Below are 22,153 nucleotides of genomic sequence, written 5' to 3'. Positions count from 1 at the left end.
GAATGCCATGATTTTTCCGACTCATTTTTCCAAGGGAGGGTACTGTGGATTTTCGAGAAAAAAAAATTTCAAGCTAAAAGGAAACCATTAGGTGCATTTTATAGAGAATCTGATTTCGAATAAGGAAAAGTCAACCGCAACCGCGTAACTCGTACCCGTGAGAAAAAAATCGAGAAAATCTGTTTCGAATGCCATGATTTTTCCGAGTCATTTTTCCAACGGAGGGTACTGTGGATTTTCGAGAAAAAAACATTTCAAGCTAAAAGGAAACCATTAGGTGCATTTTATAGAGAATCTGATTTCGAATAAGAAAAAGTCAACCGCAACCGCGTAACTCGTACCCGTGAGAAAAAAATCGAAAAAATCTGTTTCGAATGCCATGATTTTTCGGAGTCATTTTTCCAAGGGAGGGTACTGTGGATTTTCGAGAAAAAAACATTTCAAGCTAAAAGGAAACCATTAGGTGCATTTTATAGAGAATCTGATTTCGAATAAGAAAAAGTCAACCGCAACCGCGTAACTCGTACCCGTGAGAAAAAAATCGAAAAAATCTGTTTCGAATGCCATGATTTTTCCGACTCATTTCTCCAAGGGAGGGTACTGTGGATTTTCGAGAAAAAAAAATTTCAAGCTAAAAGGAAACCATTAGGTGCATTTTATAGAGAATCTTATTTCGAATAAGAAAAAGTCAACCGCAACCGCGTAACTCGTACCCGTGAGAAAAAAATCGAAAAAATCTGTTTCGAATGCCATGATTTTTCCGACTCATTTTTCCAAGGGAGGGTACTGTGGATTTTCGAGAAAAAAAAATTTCAAGCTAAAAGGAAACCATTAGGTGCATTTTATAGAGAATCTGATTTCGAATAAGAAAAAGTCAACCGCAACCGCGTAACTCGTACCCGTGAGAAAAAAATCGAAAAAATCTCTTTCGAATGCCATGATTTTTCCGAGTCATTTTTCCAAGGGAGGGTGGTACTGTGGATTTTCGAGAAAAAAAAATTTCAAGCTAAAAGGAAACCATTAGGTGCATTTTATAGAGAATCTGATTTCGAATAAGAAAAAGTCAACCGCAACCGCGTAACTCGTACCCGTGAGAAAAAAATCGAGAAAATCTGTTTCGAATGCCATGATTTTTCTGACTCATTTTTCCAAGGGAGGGTACTGTGGATTTTCGAGAAAAAAAATTTCAAGCTAAAAGGAAACCATTAGGTGCATTTTATAGAGAATCTGATTTCGAATAAGAAAAAGTCAACCGCAACCGCGTAACTCGTACCCGTGAGAAAAAAATCGAGAAAATCTGTTTCGAATGCCATGATTTTTCGGACTCATTTTTCCAAGGGAGGGTACTGTGGATTTTCGAGAAAAAAAAATTTCAAGCTAAAAGGAAACCATTAGGTGCATTTTATAGAGAATCTGATTTCGAATAAGAAAAAGTCAACCGCAACCGCGTAACTCGTACCCGTGAGAAAAAAATCGAAAAAATCTGTTTCGAATGCCATGATTTTTCCGACTCATTTCTCCAAGGGAGGGTACTGTGGATTTTCGAGAAAAAAAAATTTCAAGCTAAAAGGAAACCATTAGGTGCATTTTATAGAGAATCTTATTTCGAATAAGAAAAAGTCAACCGCAACCGCGTAACTCGTACCCGTGAGAAAAAAATCGAAAAAATCTGTTTCGAATGCCATGATTTTTCCGACTCATTTTTCCAAGGGAGGGTACTGTGGATTTTCGAGAAAAAAAAATTTCAAGCTAAAAGGAAACCATTAGGTGCATTTTATAGAGAATCTGATTTCGAATAAGGAAAAGTCAACCGCAACCGCGTAACTCGTACCCGTGAGAAAAAAATCGAGAAAATCTGTTTCGAATGCCATGATTTTTCGGAGTCATTTTTCCAAGGGAGGGTACTGTGGATTTTCGAGAAAAAAACATTTCAAGCTAAAAGGAAACCATTAGGTGCATTTTATAGAGAATCTGATTTCGAATAAGAAAAAGTCAACCGCAACCGCGTAACTCGTACCCGTGAGAAAAAAATCGAAAAAATCTGTTTCGAATGCCATGATTTTTCGGAGTCATTTTTCCAAGGGAGGGTACTGTGGATTTTCGAGAAAAAAACATTTCAAGCTAAAAGGAAACCATTAGGTGCATTTTATAGAGAATCTGATTTCGAATAAGAAAAAGTCAACCGCAACCGCGTAACTCGTACCCGTGAGAAAAAAATCGAAAAAATCTGTTTCGAATGCCATGATTTTTCCGACTCATTTCTCCAAGGGAGGGTACTGTGGATTTTCGAGAAAAAAAAATTTCAAGCTAAAAGGAAACCATTAGGTGCATTTTATAGAGAATCTTATTTCGAATAAGAAAAAGTCAACCGCAACCGCGTAACTCGTACCCGTGAGAAAAAAATCGAAAAAATCTGTTTCGAATGCCATGATTTTTCCGACTCATTTTTCCAAGGGAGGGTACTGTGGATTTTCGAGAAAAAAAAATTTCAAGCTAAAAGGAAACCATTAGGTGCATTTTATAGAGAATCTGATTTCGAATAAGAAAAAGTCAACCGCAACCGCGTAACTCGTACCCGTGAGAAAAAAATCGAAAAAATCTCTTTCGAATGCCATGATTTTTCCGAGTCATTTTTCCAAGGGAGGGTACTGTGGATTTTCGAGAAAAAAAAATTTCAAGCTAAAAGGAAACCATTAGGTGCATTTTATAGAGAATCTGATTTCGAATAAGAAAAAGTCAACCGCAACCGCGTAACTCGTACCCGTGAGAAAAAAATCGAGAAAATCTGTTTCGAATGCCATGATTTTTCTGACTCATTTTTCCAAGGGAGGGTACTGTGGATTTTCGAGAAAAAAAATTTCAAGCTAAAAGGAAACCATTAGGTGCATTTTATAGAGAATCTGATTTCGAATAAGAAAAAGTCAACCGCAACCGCGTAACTCGTACCCGTGAGAAAAAAATCGAGAAAATCTGTTTCGAATGCCATGATTTTTCGGACTCATTTTTCCAAGGGAGGGTACTGTGGATTTTCGAGAAAAAAAAATTTCAAGCTAAAAGGAAACCATTAGGTGCATTTTATAGAGAATCTGATTTCGAATAAGAAAAAGTCAACCGCAACCGCGTAACTCGTACCCGTGAGAAAAAAATCGAAAAAATCTGTTTCGAATGCCATGATTTTTCCGACTCATTTCTCCAAGGGAGGGTACTGTGGATTTTCGAGAAAAAAAAATTTCAAGCTAAAAGGAAACCATTAGGTGCATTTTATAGAGAATCTTATTTCGAATAAGAAAAAGTCAACCGCAACCGCGTAACTCGTACCCGTGAGAAAAAAATCGAAAAAATCTGTTTCGAATGCCATGATTTTTCCGACTCATTTTTCCAAGGGAGGGTACTGTGGATTTTCGAGAAAAAAAAATTTCAAGCTAAAAGGAAACCATTAGGTGCATTTTATAGAGAATCTGATTTCGAATAAGAAAAAGTCAACCGCAACCGCGTAACTCGTACCCGTGAGAAAAAAATCGAAAAAATCTCTTTCGAATGCCATGATTTTTCCGAGTCATTTTTCCAAGGGAGGGTACTGTGGATTTTCGAGAAAAAAAAATTTCAAGCTAAAAGGAAACCATTAGGTGCATTTTATAGAGAATCTGATTTCGAATAAGAAAAAGTCAACCGCAACCGCGTAACTCGTACCCGTGAGAAAAAAATCGAGAAAATCTGTTTCGAATGCCATGATTTTTCTGACTCATTTTTCCAAGGGAGGGTACTGTGGATTTTCGAGAAAAAAAATTTCAAGCTAAAAGGAAACCATTAGGTGCATTTTATAGAGAATCTGATTTCGAATAAGAAAAAGTCAACCGCAACCGCGTAACTCGTACCCGTGAGAAAAAAATCGAGAAAATCTGTTTCGAATGCCATGATTTTTCGGACTCATTTTTCCAAGGGAGGGTACTGTGGATTTTCGAGAAAAAAAAATTTCAAGCTAAAAGGAAACCATTAGGTGCATTTTATAGAGAATCTGATTTCGAATAAGAAAAAGTCAACCGCAACCGCGTAACTCGTACCCGTGAGAAAAAAATCGAAAAAATCTGTTTCGAATGCCATGATTTTTCCGACTCATTTCTCCAAGGGAGGGTACTGTGGATTTTCGAGAAAAAAAAATTTCAAGCTAAAAGGAAACCATTAGGTGCATTTTATAGAGAATCTTATTTCGAATAAGAAAAAGTCAACCGCAACCGCGTAACTCGTACCCGTGAGAAAAAAATCGAAAAAATCTGTTTCGAATGCCATGATTTTTCCGACTCATTTTTCCAAGGGAGGGTACTGTGGATTTTCGAGAAAAAAAAATTTCAAGCTAAAAGGAAACCATTAGGTGCATTTTATAGAGAATCTGATTTCGAATAAGGAAAAGTCAACCGCAACCGCGTAACTCGTACCCGTGAGAAAAAAATCGAGAAAATCTGTTTCGAATGCCATGATTTTTCCGAGTCATTTTTCCAACGGAGGGTACTGTGGATTTTCGAGAAAAAAACATTTCAAGCTAAAAGGAAACCATTAGGTGCATTTTATAGAGAATCTGATTTCGAATAAGAAAAAGTCAACCGCAACCGCGTAACTCGTACCCGTGAGAAAAAAATCGAAAAAATCTGTTTCGAATGCCATGATTTTTCGGAGTCATTTTTCCAAGGGAGGGTACTGTGGATTTTCGAGAAAAAAACATTTCAAGCTAAAAGGAAACCATTAGGTGCATTTTATAGAGAATCTGATTTCGAATAAGAAAAAGTCAACCGCAACCGCGTAACTCGTACCCGTGAGAAAAAAATCGAAAAAATCTGTTTCGAATGCCATGATTTTTCGGAGTCATTTTTCCAAGGGAGGGTACTGTGGATTTTCGAGAAAAAAACATTTCAAGCTAAAAGGAAACCATTAGGTGCATTTTATAGAGAATCTGATTTCGAATAAGAAAAAGTCAACCGCAACCGCGTAACTCGTACCCGTGAGAAAAAAATCGAAAAAATCTGTTTCGAATGCCATGATTTTTCCGACTCATTTCTCCAAGGGAGGGTACTGTGGATTTTCGAGAAAAAAAAATTTCAAGCTAAAAGGAAACCATTAGGTGCATTTTATAGAGAATCTTATTTCGAATAAGAAAAAGTCAACCGCAACCGCGTAACTCGTACCCGTGAGAAAAAAATCGAAAAAATCTGTTTCGAATGCCATGATTTTTCCGACTCATTTTTCCAAGGGAGGGTACTGTGGATTTTCGAGAAAAAAAAATTTCAAGCTAAAAGGAAACCATTAGGTGCATTTTATAGAGAATCTGATTTCGAGTAAGAAAAAGTCAACCGCAACCGCGTAACTCGTACCCGTGAGAAAAAAATCGAAAAAATCTCTTTCGAATGCCATGATTTTTCCGAGTCATTTTTCCAAGGGAGGGTACTGTGGATTTTCGAGAAAAAAAAATTTCAAGCTAAAAGGAAACCATTAGGTGCATTTTATAGAGAATCTGATTTCGAATAAGAAAAAGTCAACCGCAACCGCGTAACTCGTACCCGTGAGAAAAAAATCGAGAAAATCTGTTTCGAATGCCATGATTTTTCTGACTCATTTTTCCAAGGGAGGGTACTGTGGATTTTCGAGAAAAAAAATTTCAAGCTAAAAGGAAACCATTAGGTGCATTTTATAGAGAATCTGATTTCGAATAAGAAAAAGTCAACCGCAACCGCGTAACTCGTACCCGTGAGAAAAAAATCGAGAAAATCTGTTTCGAATGCCATGATTTTTCCGACTCATTTTTCCAAGGGAGGGTACTGTGGATTTTCGAGAAAAAAATTTTCAAGCTAAAAGGAAACCATTAGGTGCATTTTATAGAGAATCTGATTTCGAATAAGAAAAAGTCAACCGCAACCGCGTAACTCGTACCCGTGAGAAAAAAATCGAGAAAATCTGTTTCGAATGCCATGATTTTTCTGACTCATTTTTCCAAGGGAGGGTACTGTGGATTTTCGAGAAAAAAAATTTCAAGCTAAAAGGAAACCATTAGGTGCATTTTATAGAGAATCTGATTTCGAATAAGAAAAAGTCAACCGCAACCGCGTAACTCGTACCCGTGAGAAAAAAATCGAGAAAATCTGTTTCGAATGCCATGATTTTTCGGACTCATTTTTCCAAGGGAGGGTACTGTGGATTTTCGAGAAAAAAAAATTTCAAGCTAAAAGGAAACCATTAGGTGCATTTTATAGAGAATCTGATTTCGAATAAGAAAAAGTCAACCGCAACCACGTAACTCGTACCCGTGAGAAAAAAATCGAAAAAATCTGTTTCGAATGCCATGATTTTTCCGAGTCATTTTTCCAAGGGAGGGTACTGTGGATTTTCGAGAAAAAAAAATTTCAAGCTAAAAGGAAACCATTAGGTGCATTTTATAGAGAATCTGATTTCGAATAAGAAAAAGTCAACCGCAACCGCGTAACTCGTACCCGTGAGAAAAAAATCGAGAAAATCTGTTTCGAATGCCATGATTTTTCTGACTCATTTTTCCAAGGGAGGGTACTGTGGATTTTCGAGAAAAAAAAATTTCAAGCTAAAAGGAAACCATTAGGTGCATTTTATAGAGAATCTGATTTCGAATAAGAAAAAGTCAACCGCAACCGCGTAACTCGTACCCGTGAGAAAAAAATCGAGAAAATCTGTTTCGAATGCCATGATTTTTCGGACTCATTTTTCCAAGGGAGGGTACTGTGGATTTTCGAGAAAAAAAATTTCAAGCTAAAAGGAAACCATTAGGTGCATTTTATAGAGAATCTGATTTCGAATAAGAAAAAGTCAACCGCAACCGCGTAACTCGTACCCGTGAGAAAAAAATCGAAAAAATCTCTTTCGAATGCCATGATTTTTCCGAGTCATTTTTCCAAGGGAGGGTACTGTGGATTTTCGAGAAAAAAAAATTTCAAGCTAAAAGGAAACCATTAGGTGCATTTTATAGAGAATCTGATTTCGAATAAGAAAAAGTCAACCGCAACCGCGTAACTCGTACCCGTGAGAAAAAAATCGAGAAAATCTGTTTCGAATGCCATGATTTTTCTGACTCATTTTTCCAAGGGAGGGTACTGTGGATTTTCGAGAAAAAAAATTTCAAGCTAAAAGGAAACCATTAGGTGCATTTTATAGAGAATCTGATTTCGAATAAGAAAAAGTCAACCGCAACCGCGTAACTCGTACCCGTGAGAAAAAAATCGAGAAAATCTGTTTCGAATGCCATGATTTTTCGGACTCATTTTTCCAAGGGAGGGTACTGTGGATTTTCGAGAAAAAAAAATTTCAAGCTAAAAGGAAACCATTAGGTGCATTTTATAGAGAATCTGATTTCGAATAAGAAAAAGTCAACCGCAACCGCGTAACTCGTACCCGTGAGAAAAAAATCGAAAAAATCTGTTTCGAATGCCATGATTTTTCCGACTCATTTCTCCAAGGGAGGGTACTGTGGATTTTCGAGAAAAAAAAATTTCAAGCTAAAAGGAAACCATTAGGTGCATTTTATAGAGAATCTTATTTCGAATAAGAAAAAGTCAACCGCAACCGCGTAACTCGTACCCGTGAGAAAAAAATCGAAAAAATCTGTTTCGAATGCCATGATTTTTCCGACTCATTTTTCCAAGGGAGGGTACTGTGGATTTTCGAGAAAAAAAAATTTCAAGCTAAAAGGAAACCATTAGGTGCATTTTATAGAGAATCTGATTTCGAATAAGGAAAAGTCAACCGCAACCGCGTAACTCGTACCCGTGAGAAAAAAATCGAGAAAATCTGTTTCGAATGCCATGATTTTTCCGAGTCATTTTTCCAACGGAGGGTACTGTGGATTTTCGAGAAAAAAACATTTCAAGCTAAAAGGAAACCATTAGGTGCATTTTATAGAGAATCTGATTTCGAATAAGAAAAAGTCAACCGCAACCGCGTAACTCGTACCCGTGAGAAAAAAATCGAAAAAATCTGTTTCGAATGCCATGATTTTTCGGAGTCATTTTTCCAAGGGAGGGTACTGTGGATTTTCGAGAAAAAAACATTTCAAGCTAAAAGGAAACCATTAGGTGCATTTTATAGAGAATCTGATTTCGAATAAGAAAAAGTCAACCGCAACCGCGTAACTCGTACCCGTGAGAAAAAAATCGAAAAAATCTGTTTCGAATGCCATGATTTTTCGGAGTCATTTTTCCAAGGGAGGGTACTGTGGATTTTCGAGAAAAAAACATTTCAAGCTAAAAGGAAACCATTAGGTGCATTTTATAGAGAATCTGATTTCGAATAAGAAAAAGTCAACCGCAACCGCGTAACTCGTACCCGTGAGAAAAAAATCGAAAAAATCTGTTTCGAATGCCATGATTTTTCCGACTCATTTCTCCAAGGGAGGGTACTGTGGATTTTCGAGAAAAAAAAATTTCAAGCTAAAAGGAAACCATTAGGTGCATTTTATAGAGAATCTTATTTCGAATAAGAAAAAGTCAACCGCAACCGCGTAACTCGTACCCGTGAGAAAAAAATCGAAAAAATCTGTTTCGAATGCCATGATTTTTCCGTCTCATTTTTCCAAGGGAGGGTACTGTGGATTTTCGAGAAAAAAAAATTTCAAGCTAAAAGGAAACCATTAGGTGCATTTTATAGAGAATCTGATTTCGAATAAGAAAAAGTCAACCGCAACCGCGTAACTCGTACCCGTGAGAAAAAAATCGAAAAAATCTCTTTCGAATGCCATGATTTTTCCGAGTCATTTTTCCAAGGGAGGGTACTGTGGATTTTCGAGAAAAAAAAATTTCAAGCTAAAAGGAAACCATTAGGTGCATTTTATAGAGAATCTGATTTCGAATAAGAAAAAGTCAACCGCAACCGCGTAACTCGTACCCGTGAGAAAAAAATCGAGAAAATCTGTTTCGAATGCCATGATTTTTCTGACTCATTTTTCCAAGGGAGGGTACTGTGGATTTTCGAGAAAAAAAATTTCAAGCTAAAAGGAAACCATTAGGTGCATTTTATAGAGAATCTGATTTCGAATAAGAAAAAGTCAACCGCAACCGCGTAACTCGTACCCGTGAGAAAAAAATCGAGAAAATCTGTTTCGAATGCCATGATTTTTCCGACTCATTTTTCCAAGGGAGGGTACTGTGGATTTTCGAGAAAAAAATTTTCAAGCTAAAAGGAAACCATTAGGTGCATTTTATAGAGAATCTGATTTCGAATAAGAAAAAGTCAACCGCAACCGCGTAACTCGTACCCGTGAGAAAAAAATCGAGAAAATCTGTTTCGAATGCCATGATTTTTCTGACTCATTTTTCCAAGGGAGGGTACTGTGGATTTTCGAGAAAAAAAATTTCAAGCTAAAAGGAAACCATTAGGTGCATTTTATAGAGAATCTGATTTCGAATAAGAAAAAGTCAACCGCAACCGCGTAACTCGTACCCGTGAGAAAAAAATCGAGAAAATCTGTTTCGAATGCCATGATTTTTCGGACTCATTTTTCCAAGGGAGGGTACTGTGGATTTTCGAGAAAAAAAAATTTCAAGCTAAAAGGAAACCATTAGGTGCATTTTATAGAGAATCTGATTTCGAATAAGAAAAAGTCAACCGCAACCACGTAACTCGTACCCGTGAGAAAAAAATCGAAAAAATCTGTTTCGAATGCCATGATTTTTCCGAGTCATTTTTCCAAGGGAGGGTACTGTGGATTTTCGAGAAAAAAAAATTTCAAGCTAAAAGGAAACCATTAGGTGCATTTTATAGAGAATCTGATTTCGAATAAGAAAAAGTCAACCGCAACCGCGTAACTCGTACCCGTGAGAAAAAAATCGAGAAAATCTGTTTCGAATGCCATGATTTTTCTGACTCATTTTTCCAAGGGAGGGTACTGTGGATTTTCGAGAAAAAAAAATTTCAAGCTAAAAGGAAACCATTAGGTGCATTTTATAGAGAATCTGATTTCGAATAAGAAAAAGTCAACCGCAACCGCGTAACTCGTACCCGTGAGAAAAAAATCGAGAAAATCTGTTTCGAATGCCATGATTTTTCGGACTCATTTTTCCAAGGGAGGGTACTGTGGATTTTCGAGAAAAAAAATTTCAAGCTAAAAGGAAACCATTAGGTGCATTTTATAGAGAATCTGATTTCGAATAAGAAAAAGTCAACCGCAACCGCGTAACTCGTACCCGTGAGAAAAAAATCGAGAAAATCTGTTTCGAATGCCATGATTTTTCTGACTCATTTTTCCAAGGGAGGGTACTGTGGATTTTCGAGAAAAAAAAATTTCAAGCTAAAAGGAAACCATTAGGTGCATTTTATAGAGAATCTGATTTCGAATAAGAAAAAGTCAACCGCAACCGCGTAACTCGTACCCGTGAGAAAAAAATCGAAAAAATCTCTTTCGAATGCCATGATTTTTCCGAGTCATTTTTCCAAGGGAGGGTACTGTGGATTTTCGAGAAAAAAAAATTTCAAGCTAAAAGGAAACCATTAGGTGCATTTTATAGAGAATCTGATTTCGAATAAGAAAAAGTCAACCGCAACCGCGTAACTCGTACCCGTGAGAAAAAAATCGAGAAAATCTGTTTCGAATGCCATGATTTTTCTGACTCATTTTTCCAAGGGAGGGTACTGTGGATTTTCGAGAAAAAAAATTTCAAGCTAAAAGGAAACCATTAGGTGCATTTTATAGAGAATCTGATTTCGAATAAGAAAAAGTCAACCGCAACCGCGTAACTCGTACCCGTGAGAAAAAAATCGAGAAAATCTGTTTCGAATGCCATGATTTTTCGGACTCATTTTTCCAAAGGAGGGTACTGTGGATTTTCGAGAAAAAAAAATTTCAAGCTAAAAGGAAACCATTAGGTGCATTTTATAGAGAATCTGATTTCGAATAAGAAAAAGTCAACCGCAACCGCGTAACTCGTACCCGTGAGAAAAAAATCGAAAAAATCTGTTTCGAATGCCATGATTTTTCCGACTCATTTCTCCAAGGGAGGGTACTGTGGATTTTCGAGAAAAAAAAATTTCAAGCTAAAAGGAAACCATTAGGTGCATTTTATAGAGAATCTTATTTCGAATAAGAAAAAGTCAACCGCAACCGCGTAACTCGTACCCGTGAGAAAAAAATCGAAAAAATCTGTTTCGAATGCCATGATTTTTCCGACTCATTTTTCCAAGGGAGGGTACTGTGGATTTTCGAGAAAAAAAAATTTCAAGCTAAAAGGAAACCATTAGGTGCATTTTATAGAGAATCTGATTTCGAATAAGAAAAAGTCAACCGCAACCGCGTAACTCGTACCCGTGAGAAAAAAATCGAAAAAATCTCTTTCGAATGCCATGATTTTTCCGAGTCATTTTTCCAAGGGAGGGTACTGTGGATTTTCGAGAAAAAAAAATTTCAAGCTAAAAGGAAACCATTAGGTGCATTTTATAGAGAATCTGATTTCGAATAAGAAAAAGTCAACCGCAACCGCGTAACTCGTACCCGTGAGAAAAAAATCGAGAAAATCTGTTTCGAATGCCATGATTTTTCTGACTCATTTTTCCAAGGGAGGGTACTGTGGATTTTCGAGAAAAAAAATTTCAAGCTAAAAGGAAACCATTAGGTGCATTTTATAGAGAATCTGATTTCGAATAAGAAAAAGTCAACCGCAACCGCGTAACTCGTACCCGTGAGAAAAAAATCGAGAAAATCTGTTTCGAATGCCATGATTTTTCGGACTCATTTTTCCAAGGGAGGGTACTGTGGATTTTCGAGAAAAAAAAATTTCAAGCTAAAAGGAAACCATTAGGTGCATTTTATAGAGAATCTGATTTCGAATAAGAAAAAGTCAACCGCAACCGCGTAACTCGTACCCGTGAGAAAAAAATCGAGAAAATCTGTTTCGAATGCCATGATTTTTCGGACTCATTTTTCCAAGGGAGGGTACTGTGGATTTTCGAGAAAAAAATTTTCAAGCTAAAAGGAAACCATTAGGTGCATTTTATAGAGAATCTGATTTCGAATAAGAAAAAGTCAACCGCAACCGCGTAACTCGTACCCGTGAGAAAAAAATCGAAAAAATCTGTTTCGAATGCCATGATTTTTCCGAGTCATTTTTCCAAGGGAGGGTACTGTGGATTTTCGAGAAAAAAAAATTTCAAGCTAAAAGGAAACCATTAGGTGCATTTTATAGAGAATCTGATTTCGAATAAGAAAAAGTCAACCGCAACCGCGTAACTCGTACCCGTGAGAAAAAAATCGAGAAAATCTGTTTCGAATGCCATGATTTTTCGGAGTCATTTTTCCAAGGGAGGGTACTGTGGATTTTCGAGAAAAAAAATTTCAAGCTAAAAGGAAACCATTAGGTGCATTTTATAGAGAATCTGATTTCGAATAAGAAAAAGTCAACCGCAACCGCGTAACTCGTACCCGTGAGAAAAAAATCGAAAAAATCTGTTTCGAATGCCATGATTTTTCTGACTCATTTTTCCAAGGGAGGGTACTGTGGATTTTCGAGAAAAAAAAATTTCAAGCTAAAAGGAAACCATTAGGTGCATTTTATAGAGAATCTGATTTCGAATAAGAAAAAGTCAACCGCAACCGCGTAACTCGTACCCGTGAGAAAAAAATCGAAAAAATCTCTTTCGAATGCCATGATTTTTCCGAGTCATTTTTCCAAGGGAGGGTACTGTGGATTTTCGAGAAAAAAAAATTTCAAGCTAAAAGGAAACCATTAGGTGCATTTTATAGAGAATCTGATTTCGAATAAGAAAAAGTCAACCGCAACCGCGTAACTCGTACCCGTGAGAAAAAAATCGAGAAAATCTGTTTCGAATGCCATGATTTTTCTGACTCATTTTTCCAAGGGAGGGTACTGTGGATTTTCGAGAAAAAAAATTTCAAGCTAAAAGGAAACCATTAGGTGCATTTTATAGAGAATCTGATTTCGAATAAGAAAAAGTCAACCGCAACCGCGTAACTCGTACCCGTGAGAAAAAAATCGAGAAAATCTGTTTCGAATGCCATGATTTTTCGGACTCATTTTTCCAAGGGAGGGTACTGTGGATTTTCGAGAAAAAAAAATTTCAAGCTAAAAGGAAACCATTAGGTGCATTTTATAGAGAATCTGATTTCGAATAAGAAAAAGTCAACCGCAACCGCGTAACTCGTACCCGTGAGAAAAAAATCGAGAAAATCTGTTTCGAATGCCATGATTTTTCGGACTCATTTTTCCAAGGGAGGGTACTGTGGATTTTCGAGAAAAAAATTTTCAAGCTAAAAGGAAACCATTAGGTGCATTTTATAGAGAATCTGATTTCGAATAAGAAAAAGTCAACCGCAACCGCGTAATTCGTACCCGTGAGAAAAAAATCGAAAAAATCTCTTTCGAATGCCATGATTTTTCCGAGTCATTTTTCCAAGGGAGGGTACTGTGGATTTTCGAGAAAAAAAAATTTCAAGCTAAAAGGAAACCATTAGGTGCATTTTATAGAGAATCTGATTTCGAATAAAAAAAAGTCAACCGCAACCGCGTAACTCGTACCCGTGAGAAAAAAATCGAGAAAATCTGTTTCGAATGCCATGATTTTTCTGACTCATTTTTCCAAGGGAGGGTACTGTGGATTTTCGAGAAAAAAAAATTTCAAGCTAAAAGGAAACCATTAGGTGCATTTTATAGAGAATCTTATTTCGAATAAGAAAAAGTCAACCGCAACCGCGTAACTCGTACCCGTGAGAAAAAAATCGAAAAAATCTGTTTCGAATGCCATGATTTTTCCGACTCATTTTTCCAAGGGAGGGTACTGTGGATTTTCGAGAAAAAAAAATTTCAAGCTAAAAGGAAACCATTAGGTGCATTTTATAGAGAATCTGATTTCGAATAAGAAAAAGTCAACCGCAACCGCGTAACTCGTACCCGTGAGAAAAAAATCGAAAAAATCTCTTTCGAATGCCATGATTTTTCCGAGTCATTTTTCCAAGGGAGGGTACTGTGGATTTTCGAGAAAAAAAAATTTCAAGCTAAAAGGAAACCATTAGGTGCATTTTATAGAGAATCTGATTTCGAATAAGAAAAAGTCAACCGCAACCGCGTAACTCGTACCCGTGAGAAAAAAATCGAGAAAATCTGTTTCGAATGCCATGATTTTTCTGACTCATTTTTCCAAGGGAGGGTACTGTGGATTTTCGAGAAAAAAAATTTCAAGCTAAAAGGAAACCATTAGGTGCATTTTATAGAGAATCTGATTTCGAATAAGAAAAAGTCAACCGCAACCGCGTAACTCGTACCCGTGAGAAAAAAATCGAGAAAATCTGTTTCGAATGCCATGATTTTTCGGACTCATTTTTCCAAGGGAGGGTACTGTGGATTTTCGAGAAAAAAAAATTTCAAGCTAAAAGGAAACCATTAGGTGCATTTTATAGAGAATCTGATTTCGAATAAGAAAAAGTCAACCGCAACCGCGTAACTCGTACCCGTGAGAAAAAAATCGAAAAAATCTGTTTCGAATGCCATGATTTTTCCGACTCATTTCTCCAAGGGAGGGTACTGTGGATTTTCGAGAAAAAAAAATTTCAAGCTAAAAGGAAACCATTAGGTGCATTTTATAGAGAATCTTATTTCGAATAAGAAAAAGTCAACCGCAACCGCGTAACTCGTACCCGTGAGAAAAAAATCGAAAAAATCTGTTTCGAATGCCATGATTTTTCCGACTCATTTTTCCAAGGGAGGGTACTGTGGATTTTCGAGAAAAAAAAATTTCAAGCTAAAAGGAAACCATTAGGTGCATTTTATAGAGAATCTGATTTCGAATAAGGAAAAGTCAACCGCAACCGCGTAACTCGTACCCGTGAGAAAAAAATCGAGAAAATCTGTTTCGAATGCCATGATTTTTCCGAGTCATTTTTCCAACGGAGGGTACTGTGGATTTTCGAGAAAAAAACATTTCAAGCTAAAAGGAAACCATTAGGTGCATTTTATAGAGAATCTGATTTCGAATAAGAAAAAGTCAACCGCAACCGCGTAACTCGTACCCGTGAGAAAAAAATCGAAAAAATCTGTTTCGAATGCCATGATTTTTCGGAGTCATTTTTCCAAGGGAGGGTACTGTGGATTTTCGAGAAAAAAACATTTCAAGCTAAAAGGAAACCATTAGGTGCATTTTATAGAGAATCTGATTTCGAATAAGAAAAAGTCAACCGCAACCGCGTAACTCGTACCCGTGAGAAAAAAATCGAAAAAATCTGTTTCGAATGCCATGATTTTTCGGAGTCATTTTTCCAAGGGAGGGTACTGTGGATTTTCGAGAAAAAAACATTTCAAGCTAAAAGGAAACCATTAGGTGCATTTTATAGAGAATCTGATTTCGAATAAGAAAAAGTCAACCGCAACCGCGTAACTCGTACCCGTGAGAAAAAAATCGAAAAAATCTGTTTCGAATGCCATGATTTTTCCGACTCATTTCTCCAAGGGAGGGTACTGTGGATTTTCGAGAAAAAAAAATTTCAAGCTAAAAGGAAACCATTAGGTGCATTTTATAGAGAATCTTATTTCGAATAAGAAAAAGTCAACCGCAACCGCGTAACTCGTACCCGTGAGAAAAAAATCGAAAAAATCTGTTTCGAATGCCATGATTTTTCCGACTCATTTTTCCAAGGGAGGGTACTGTGGATTTTCGAGAAAAAAAAATTTCAAGCTAAAAGGAAACCATTAGGTGCATTTTATAGAGAATCTGATTTCGAATAAGAAAAAGTCAACCGCAACCGCGTAACTCGTACCCGTGAGAAAAAAATCGAAAAAATCTCTTTCGAATGCCATGATTTTTCCGAGTCATTTTTCCAAGGGAGGGTACTGTGGATTTTCGAGAAAAAAAAATTTCAAGCTAAAAGGAAACCATTAGGTGCATTTTATAGAGAATCTGATTTCGAATAAGAAAAAGTCAACCGCAACCGCGTAACTCGTACCCGTGAGAAAAAAATCGAGAAAATCTGTTTCGAATGCCATGATTTTTCTGACTCATTTTTCCAAGGGAGGGTACTGTGGATTTTCGAGAAAAAAAATTTCAAGCTAAAAGGAAACCATTAGGTGCATTTTATAGAGAATCTGATTTCGAATAAGAAAAAGTCAACCGCAACCGCGTAACTCGTACCCGTGAGAAAAAAATCGAGAAAATCTGTTTCGAATGCCATGATTTTTCCGACTCATTTTTCCAAGGGAGGGTACTGTGGATTTTCGAGAAAAAAATTTTCAAGCTAAAAGGAAACCATTAGGTGCATTTTATAGAGAATCTGATTTCGAATAAGAAAAAGTCAACCGCAACCGCGTAACTCGTACCCGTGAGAAAAAAATCGAGAAAATCTGTTTCGAATGCCATGATTTTTCTGACTCATTTTTCCAAGGGAGGGTACTGTGGATTTTCGAGAAAAAAAATTTCAAGCTAAAAGGAAACCATTAGGTGCATTTTATAGAGAATCTGATTTCGAATAAGAAAAAGTCAACCGCAACCGCGTAACTCGTACCCGTGAGAAAAAAATCGAGAAAATCTGTTTCGAATGCCATGATTTTTCGGACTCATTTTTCCAAGGGAGGGTACTGTGGATTTTCGAGAAAAAAAAATTTCAAGCTAAAAGGAAACCATTAGGTGCATTTTATAGAGAATCTGATTTCGAATAAGAAAAAGTCAACCGCAACCACGTAACTCGTACCCGTGAGAAAAAAATCGAAAAAATCTGTTTCGAATGCCATGATTTTTCCGAGTCATTTTTCCAAGGGAGGGTACTGTGGATTTTCGAGAAAAAAAAATTTCAAGCTAAAAGGAAACCATTAGGTGCATTTTATAGAGAATCTGATTTCGAATAAGAAAAAGTCAACCGCAACCACGTAACTCGTACCCGTGAGAAAAAAATCGAGAAAATCTGTTTCGAATGCCATGATTTTTCTGACTCATTTTTCCAAGGGAGGGTACTGTGGATTTTCGAGAAAAAAAAATTTCAAGCTAAAAGGAAACCATTAGGTGCATTTTATAGAGAATCTGATTTCGAATAAGAAAAAGTCAACCGCAACCGCGTAACTCGTACCCGTGAGAAAAAAATCGAGAAAATCTGTTTCGAATGCCATGATTTTTCGGACTCATTTTTCCAAGGGAGGGTACTGTGGATTTTCGAGAAAAAAAATTTCAAGCTAAAAGGAAACCATTAGGTGCATTTTATAGAGAATCTGATTTCGAATAAGAAAAAGTCAACCGCAACCGCGTAACTCGTACCCGTGAGAAAAAAATCGAGAAAATCTGTTTCGAATGCCATGATTTTTCTGACTCATTTTTCCAAGGGAGGGTACTGTGGATTTTCGAGAAAAAAAAATTTCAAGCTAAAAGGAAACCATTAGGTGCATTTTATAGAGAATCTGATTTCGAATAAGAAAAAGTCAACCGCAACCGCGTAACTCGTACCCGTGAGAAAAAAATCGAAAAAATCTCTTTCGAATGCCATGATTTTTCCGAGTCATTTTTCCAAGGGAGGGTACTGTGGATTTTCGAGAAAAAAAAATTTCAAGCTAAAAGGAAACCATTAGGTGCATTTTATAGAGAATCTGATTTCGAATAAGAAAAAGTCAACCGCAACCGCGTAACTCGTACCCGTGAGAAAAAAATCGAGAAAATCTGTTTCGAATGCCATGATTTTTCTGACTCATTTTTCCAAGGGAGGGTACTGTGGATTTTCGAGAAAAAAAATTTCAAGCTAAAAGGAAACCATTAGGTGCATTTTATAGAGAATCTGATTTCGAATAAGAAAAAGTCAACCGCAACCGCGTAACTCGTACCCGTGAGAAAAAAATCGAGAAAATCTGTTTCGAATGCCATGATTTTTCGGACTCATTTTTCCAAAGGAGGGTACTGTGGATTTTCGAGAAAAAAAAATTTCAAGCTAAAAGGAAACCATTAGGTGCATTTTATAGAGAATCTGATTTCGAATAAGAAAAAGTCAACCGCAACCGCGTAACTCGTACCCGTGAGAAAAAAATCGAAAAAATCTGTTTCGAATGCCATGATTTTTCCGACTCATTTCTCCAAGGGAGGGTACTGTGGATTTTCGAGAAAAAAAAATTTCAAGCTAAAAGGAAACCATTAGGTGCATTTTATAGAGAATCTTATTTCGAATAAGAAAAAGTCAACCGCAACCGCGTAACTCGTACCCGTGAGAAAAAAATCGAAAAAATCTGTTTCGAATGCCATGATTTTTCCGACTCATTTTTCCAAGGGAGGGTACTGTGGATTTTCGAGAAAAAAAAATTTCAAGCTAAAAGGAAACCATTAGGTGCATTTTATAGAGAATCTGATTTCGAATAAGAAAAAGTCAACCGCAACCGCGTAACTCGTACCCGTGAGAAAAAAATCGAAAAAATCTCTTTCGAATGCCATGATTTTTCCGAGTCATTTTTCCAAGGGAGGGTACTGTGGATTTTCGAGAAAAAAAAATTTCAAGCTAAAAGGAAACCATTAGGTGCATTTTATAGAGAATCTGATTTCGAATAAGAAAAAGTCAACCGCAACCGCGTAACTCGTACCCGTGAGAAAAAAATCGAGAAAATCTGTTTCGAATGCCATGATTTTTCTGACTCATTTTTCCAAGGGAGGGTACTGTGGATTTTCGAGAAAAAAAATTTCAAGCTAAAAGGAAACCATTAGGTGCATTTTATAGAGAATCTGATTTCGAATAAGAAAAAGTCAACCGCAACCGCGTAACTCGTACCCGTGAGAAAAAAATCGAGAAAATCTGTTTCGAATGCCATGATTTTTCGGACTCATTTTTCCAAGGGAGGGTACTGTGGATTTTCGAGAAAAAAAAATTTCAAGCTAAAAGGAAACCATTAGGTGCATTTTATAGAGAATCTGATTTCGAATAAGAAAAAGTCAACCGCAACCGCGTAACTCGTACCCGTGAGAAAAAAATCGAGAAAATCTGTTTCGAATGCCATGATTTTTCGGACTCATTTTTCCAAGGGAGGGTACTGTGGATTTTCGAGAAAAAAATTTTCAAGCTAAAAGGAAACCATTAGGTGCATTTTATAGAGAATCTGATTTCGAATAAGAAAAAGTCAACCGCAACCGCGTAACTCGTACCCGTGAGAAAAAAATCGAAAAAATCTGTTTCGAATGCCATGATTTTTCCGAGTCATTTTTCCAAGGGAGGGTACTGTGGATTTTCGAGAAAAAAAAATTTCAAGCTAAAAGGAAACCATTAGGTGCATTTTATAGAGAATCTGATTTCGAATAAGAAAAAGTCAACCGCAACCGCGTAACTCGTACCCGTGAGAAAAAAATCGAGAAAATCTGTTTCGAATGCCATGATTTTTCGGAGTCATTTTTCCAAGGGAGGGTACTGTGGATTTTCGAGAAAAAAAATTTCAAGCTAAAAGGAAACCATTAGGTGCATTTTATAGAGAATCTGATTTCGAATAAGAAAAAGTCAACCGCAACCGCGTAACTCGTACCCGTGAGAAAAAAATCGAAAAAATCTGTTTCGAATGCCATGATTTTTCTGACTCATTTTTCCAAGGGAGGGTACTGTGGATTTTCGAGAAAAAAAAATTTCAAGCTAAAAGGAAACCATTAGGTGCATTTTATAGAGAATCTGATTTCGAATAAGAAAAAGTCAACCGCAACCGCGTAACTCGTACCCGTGAGAAAAAAATCGAAAAAATCTCTTTCGAATGCCATGATTTTTCCGAGTCATTTTTCCAAGGGAGGGTACTGTGGATTTTCGAGAAAAAAAAATTTCAAGCTAAAAGGAAACCATTAGGTGCATTTTATAGAGAATCTGATTTCGAATAAGAAAAAGTCAACCGCAACCGCGTAACTCGTACCCGTGAGAAAAAAATCGAGAAAATCTGTTTCGAATGCCATGATTTTTCTGACTCATTTTTCCAAGGGAGGGTACTGTGGATTTTCGAGAAAAAAAATTTCAAGCTAAAAGGAAACCATTAGGTGCATTTTATAGAGAATCTGATTTCGAATAAGAAAAAGTCAACCGCAACCGCGTAACTCGTACCCGTGAGAAAAAAATCGAGAAAATCTGTTTCGAATGCCATGATTTTTCGGACTCATTTTTCCAAGGGAGGGTACTGTGGATTTTCGAGAAAAAAAAATTTCAAGCTAAAAGGAAACCATTAGGTGCATTTTATAGAGAATCTGATTTCGAATAAGAAAAAGTCAACCGCAACCGCGTAACTCGTACCCGTGAGAAAAAAATCGAGAAAATCTGTTTCGAATGCCATGATTTTTCGGACTCATTTTTCCAAGGGAGGGTACTGTGGATTTTCGAGAAAAAAATTTTCAAGCTAAAAGGAAACCATTAGGTGCATTTTATAGAGAATCTGATTTCGAATAAGAAAAAGTCAACCGCAACCGCGTAACTCGTACCCGTGAGAAAAAAATCGAAAAAATCTCTTTCGAATGCCATGATTTTTCCGAGTCATTTTTCCAAGGGAGGGTACTGTGGATTTTCGAGAAAAAAAAATTTCAAGCTAAAAGGAAACCATTAGGTGCATTTTATAGAGAATCTGATTTCGAATAAAAAAAAGTCAACCGCAACCGCGTAACTCGTACCCGTGAGAAAAAAATCGAGAAAATCTGTTTCGAATGCCATGATTTTTCTGACTCATTTTTCCAAGGGAGGGTACTGTGGATTTTCGAGAAAAAAAATTTCAAGCTAAAAGGAAACCATTAGGTGCATTTTATAGAGAATCTGATTTCGAATAAGAAAAAGTCAACCGCAACCGCGTAACTCGTACCCGTGAGAAAAAAATCGAGAAAATCTGTTTCGAATGCCATGATTTTTCGGACTCATTTTTCCAAGGGAGGGTACTGTGGATTTTCGAGAAAAAAAAATTTCAAGCTAAAAGGAAACCATTAGGTGCATTTTATAGAGAATCTGATTTCGAATAAGAAAAAGTCAACCGCAACCGCGTAACTCGTACCCGTGAGAAAAAAATCGAGAAAATCTGTTTCGAATGCCATGATTTTTCGGACTCATTTTTCCAAGGGAGGGTACTGTGGATTTTCGAGAAAAAAATTTTCAAGCTAAAAGGAAACCATTAGGTGCATTTTATAGAGAATCTGATTTCGAATAAGAAAAAGTCAACCGCAACCGCGTAACTCGTACCCGTGAGAAAAAAATCGAAAAAATCTGTTTCGAATGCCATGATTTTTCCGAGTCATTTTTCCAAGGGAGGGTACTGTGGATTTTCGAGAAAAAAAAATTTCAAGCTAAAAGGAAACCATTAGGTGCATTTTATAGAGAATCTGATTTCGAATAAGAAAAAGTCAACCGCAACCGCGTAACTCGTACCCGTGAGAAAAAAATCGAGAAAATCTGTTTCGAATGCCATGATTTTTCGGAGTCATTTTTCCAAGGGAGGGTACTGTGGATTTTCGAGAAAAAAAATTTCAAGCTAAAAGGAAACCATTAGGTGCATTTTATAGAGAATCTGATTTCGAATAAGAAAAAGTCAACCGCAACCGCGTAACTCGTACCCGTGAGAAAAAAATCGAAAAAATCTGTTTCGAATGCCATGATTTTTCTGACTCATTTTTCCAAGGGAGGGTACTGTGGATTTTCGAGAAAAAAAATTTCAAGCTAAAAGGAAACCATTAGGTGCATTTTATAGAGAATCTGATTTCGAATAAGAAAAAGTCAACCGCAACCGCGTAACTCGTACCCGTGAGAAAAAAATCGAGAAAATCTGTTTCGAATGCCATGATTTTTCGGACTCATTTTTCCAAGGGAGGGTACTGTGGATTTTCGAGAAAAAAAAATTTCAAGCTAAAAGGAAACCATTAGGTGCATTTTATAGAGAATCTGATTTCGAATAAGAAAAAGTCAACCGCAACCGCGTAACTCGTACCCGTGAGAAAAAAATCGAGAAAATCTGTTTCGAATGCCATGATTTTTCGGACTCATTTTTCCAAGGGAGGGTACTGTGGATTTTCGAGAAAAAAATTTTCAAGCTAAAAGGAAACCATTAGGTGCATTTTATAGAGAATCTGATTTCGAATAAGAAAAAGTCAACCGCAACCGCGTAACTCGTACCCGTGAGAAAAAAATCGAAAAAATCTGTTTCGAATGCCATGATTTTTCCGAGTCATTTTTCCAAGGGAGGGTACTGTGGAT

Source organism: Pholcus phalangioides, unplaced genomic scaffold (assembly GCF_987345545.1).
Source record: "Pholcus phalangioides strain wild (caught in Gottingen) unplaced genomic scaffold, Ppha-v1.0 ptg000042l_1, whole genome shotgun sequence".
Classification (NCBI taxonomy): domain Eukaryota; kingdom Metazoa; phylum Arthropoda; class Arachnida; order Araneae; family Pholcidae; genus Pholcus; species Pholcus phalangioides.
The sequence above is the reverse complement of the archived record's forward strand: the minus strand, read 5'-3'. Positions refer to the sequence as shown.